Raw genomic sequence first — 4,258 nt, forward strand, 5'->3', positions numbered from 1 at the left:
AAAGCTTAACACAATTCTTTACTGGAACACACCCACTGTGTTTGCTTACCACTTTCACAGTCACGTTCACGATAAATTGCTATACTTTTACTGCGTCTTCCGATTACTTCCGAAGTGTTACAAGTAAGTCCGAATGTGAAGAATTGTGGGTTGATAGAAGATTGTTAGAAGATACGTTTTCAGCAAATGATCGTGCGAATCGTTAGTTTCATAGCCAATCAAAATTTTCAATTTTGACTGCAAAACAAGCGGCAGATCAATGGATAGACGTTCGTTTTGCGTGGTAACATAGTCATCTGTCACGTGTGGAAACCTCAGTAACACTGGAACGCAGTATTCGAACCGGATAAGTTCTGTGGCTCAAGCGTACAACTTGCAATAGCTATTTCTTAACTTTTAGTTTACACAGGTAGGTTCGGTTTAACTTATATTTATATATAACCCAAGTGCAGATCGCTAACTTAAAGTTAATTGCCTCTTAATTTTAAATTAATATTTTACACTCATACTTACTACTTGCGTTAACTTTAATTTTTCCTAAAGTTCAACTTCAAGAGAACTTTTAATTAAATTTAAATTGGAGGTCTCATATTAGTTACCATTACTGTTACTGATGGTTGTTGTCGCCTTTATGCATAAGTTCTCTTTCATTTAGCGCTGAATATACAATTAACTTTTCTAGCTTAATTATTCATTTTCAGCATCCCACTGTTGTAGGTGAAGTAGAACCCGCAAGTATAATAATATACTAATAGGAATACTCAGTAATAGTGATAATAATATTATTAATAAAAACATAGTGCACACGATGAATTTTCCCTGTATCCTTGTAAACATCAAATTGTTGACGCGATATCACCTATGTAGCACTGAGAACAGGTATATTTCTACAAAATAAATAGTTATACTTATAGATCTTTGGAGATCAGAAGCTAGATCCTTGTAATTTTGTAGGAAAAGAAAAAGTTGTGAATCATAAAACAGTGAAAGAACTAATCATCTTTCAGAAGATAACGCAAATGAAAAAAGAATACTAATATATATTGACGTACGTTTCCCAAACTTTGTATAACTGTAAGTTGTTTTAGTTTTAGGATAATGATCTACAGGGTAGCGTCGGGTATGTTAAATTTATTTACAGTTGAAAGAATCGTAGGACTTCCATTTGTTCTATTTGAGTATTTATCCAGAGTATTTTATTTTTAAATATAGTGATTGATGAAATGAACAGAATCTGATGTTGAGTTTTTCAGAGTTTCAGCTCTCCAAGTCCACTAAAAAAACAAACTTGCATTTCATCAGTGAGGGGGAATTGAGGGGATTAAAACCCCCAACTTCCTTTTGTTATAGTTTGAAGATAATAGGACAAGTGGATAAAAGTTTAAGATTTGAATAATACAGGCTAGAGTTCAGTTAAGACAATTTTGTTTATCTCACAGGGTAGTTTGCTTATGGACTGAGTTGCTTTCAGTTTCAGCACTTAAGGGAATTTGTGGTTTCCTTTATAAATTATGTGTGGGTTTAAGTTTTTACTTTGCTCAAGGGTGTGTGAGTAATAACAACCTTCAAGGACCAGTTGTTGTGTGTATGTTATATTAGCTTAATTTTTATAAGTCTTTATACACTATTCTTTCCTAGTTTTGGGTTTTTGTTTTAATTCTGCTACTGTTGTTTCTAATGGAATTGTTGCATTTGCTTTCTCTACCATTATCAGCTTTTCCCTAAGTAAATTGTTCTTTTAATGTTATCTAGTAGTAACAAAAAAGAATCTTTAGTGCATAATAAAACATACAGTCCAGTTAAAAATACAGCATTATGCAGAAATGACACAAATGCAGCTGTAAGACTGGACAACAAAATGTACTATGTACTCAATGCATATATACCAGTAACTTTCTCATGTCACATTTCTGTTGTTAATAACAGTATAAGGTGTTTTGTATGTTTTATTTTAAAATATTTGAATTTATTCTTCATATTTGTAAGAATTTTATTTTGTGTATTTAGATATCTCTGTGAACAATTTTTTTGTACCCGAAGTAAGCCAATAAAAGATTTGTAAAGATTGAAATCAGTAAAACTAATTTCTTAAATTAGCTAATTAGCCTAATAGAGTATTTGTAACAATAGGAACAGAAGTAAGTTGACACATTTCCTGTATTAATTTATAAAAATGAAAGTTAATTTGTAAACAAAATATGTAAGGAGAAATAAAGCTATAGAAAATGAAAAACATGATGTCTTTGATCTTTTTTTTATAGACAGAATCTTATTTTCAAAGTGATCTCTATGTCTGACAAAAAGGCTGTCATCAAGAATGCTGATATGTCTGAGGAAATGCAGCAAGATGCTGTGGACATAGCAACCCAGGCACTGGAAAAATACAACATCGAGAAGGATATAGCTGCCTTTATTAAGAAGGAGTTTGACAAGAAATACAATCCAACTTGGCATTGTATAGTTGGACGTAATTTTGGAAGTTATGTTACTCATGAGACAAAGCATTTTATCTATTTCTATTTAGGCCAGGTTGCCATTTTATTGTTTAAATCTGGCTGAGAAGCTTTGTATAAACATTCCTTTGCTTAGTTGTAAATGTATACTTAAGTAGCAGTGAAATTATGACTTTATTGCTGTTACCAGGCCAAGTTGTGCCATGTACATGTATCTACTTGTAAAGTATATGATTTTTTTGTCGGTGATCCAAGCTGTGTCATTGATTAATAATTTGTGATTTAAGTGTACATGTTTGAGGAACAGAATTTAATTTTATTACATCAGTGTCTTTGTTTTACTTCTGGTGGACTAAAACATTTTATTTTATATAGTGATAAAATCGTATATAACTTATGTGGTTTCTCAAAACTGATATAATGAAGTAATGATACCAGAATGTTCTATTACTGAAAAAAAATGTGATAGGTCTTGCTCCCTTCAATTTTATTATTTGACTGTACCTGTGTTCACTTGCTAATTTAATGGAAGCATTAAAAATTACAAACTCTGTCTGCATACTTTCATTTGTAAACTTAAAGCACTCTAATAAAAAATAGCATTTATGCATAATATATTCATTCGTTTTTGAATGTTTGTTCACTTTGCAATGTAAAAATTTCACATGGTGTCACCTTACTATACCTAAAGATTGTATTTAAAAAAAAACAGGGCTAAATATAAGGGAATATGTTTGTTACAACAACATTTGTTATGGTAAGGAAAGGCATTCACACTATAACCATTGTTGTAACAAATGGCTTGTATAAGTAGTGTTCCAACTACTACTGTGTTTGTTGTGTCCCAGCTTGCCTGATGAGCTCTGTCATTGGTAATGACTATGGCATACTGTACTTAAAATCCTGTTGAAAAATCCAAAGAAATTGGATAAAGACTGTGGTGTTATATAAAGTGTAATAGAACTAATACTAATGTCTATGACAAGCATAAGGAAATATAGGGGGAGTCTGGTCAAAAATATGGCACACATCAGTCTTTAATGGCAGAAAACATTACATAGTCTCCGAGTACTGAGACATAACTATAGCTGTGGCTTCACTTATGAGAACTAGATTTACATGGTATTTCTAAAGATCATTTCAGTTTCTGCATGACATTTTTCATCATTCAAATTCTTACATTCCAAATTATCTCATTCCTCCACCCATTCATATCTTGTTTTTTTTTATTAATTATTTTTTGATGTATATAAAAGGGAGTTACCCCAATTCTGAAAATCCTTATGCAATATTTCCTTAATATGCTCTTCAACCTAGTTTGTAATACTACAAGTCACTTTCAAAGAGTCACCACAGCTTTTTTCTCTCTTTTTCAACGGTTCTTTTACCAATACAGATTTCATCTGGGCCTCTAAACATTTCTGTTCATCTTTTTTCAGTCTACAGTTCATCTTCCTAGTCTAACTTTGTTCCTGTGGTCTTTCTTTACATAAAGCACTCTCATCCTTAGACTGCCCGTTGTTCAGTTCTATCATTTCAATTGGACCATGTGCTATCCTTCACCATCCTAAACTCATTGATGGTGTGCAGATAAGTAATAAAATAATTGTGTAGGCAAGGAAATAACAAAATGCAACATAGAATATATAGTAGTGGTGAAAAACTCGCCAAAGGGAAATAATTTTAATAAGAAAACTATGTTTCAGGCAACAGCACTTAATTAGGTTTCCAGTGACAATTGAATTGTTAATATAAGGGTTAGGTTGAAAGAACAAGTAACACTTGGCTCCAGAACAGGTTCCTGA

At 31.9% G+C, this 4,258-nt stretch overlaps 1 non-coding gene across 1 annotated transcript; it reads left to right on the forward strand.

The window, feature by feature from the left end:
- The first annotated feature begins 254 nt into the window (after positions 1–254).
- LOC106471241 lies at positions 255–3,004 on the forward strand. The gene is made up of 2 exons (XR_002613215.1): positions 255–409; positions 2,262–3,004. It is a non-coding gene; the product is annotated as an uncharacterized LOC106471241 (transcript).
- The last annotated feature ends 1,254 nt before the right edge of the window (positions 3,005–4,258 follow it).

Source organism: Limulus polyphemus, unplaced genomic scaffold (assembly GCF_000517525.1).
Source record: "Limulus polyphemus unplaced genomic scaffold, Limulus_polyphemus-2.1.2 Scaffold4490, whole genome shotgun sequence".
NCBI classification, from domain to species: Eukaryota; Metazoa; Arthropoda; class Merostomata; order Xiphosura; family Limulidae; genus Limulus; species Limulus polyphemus.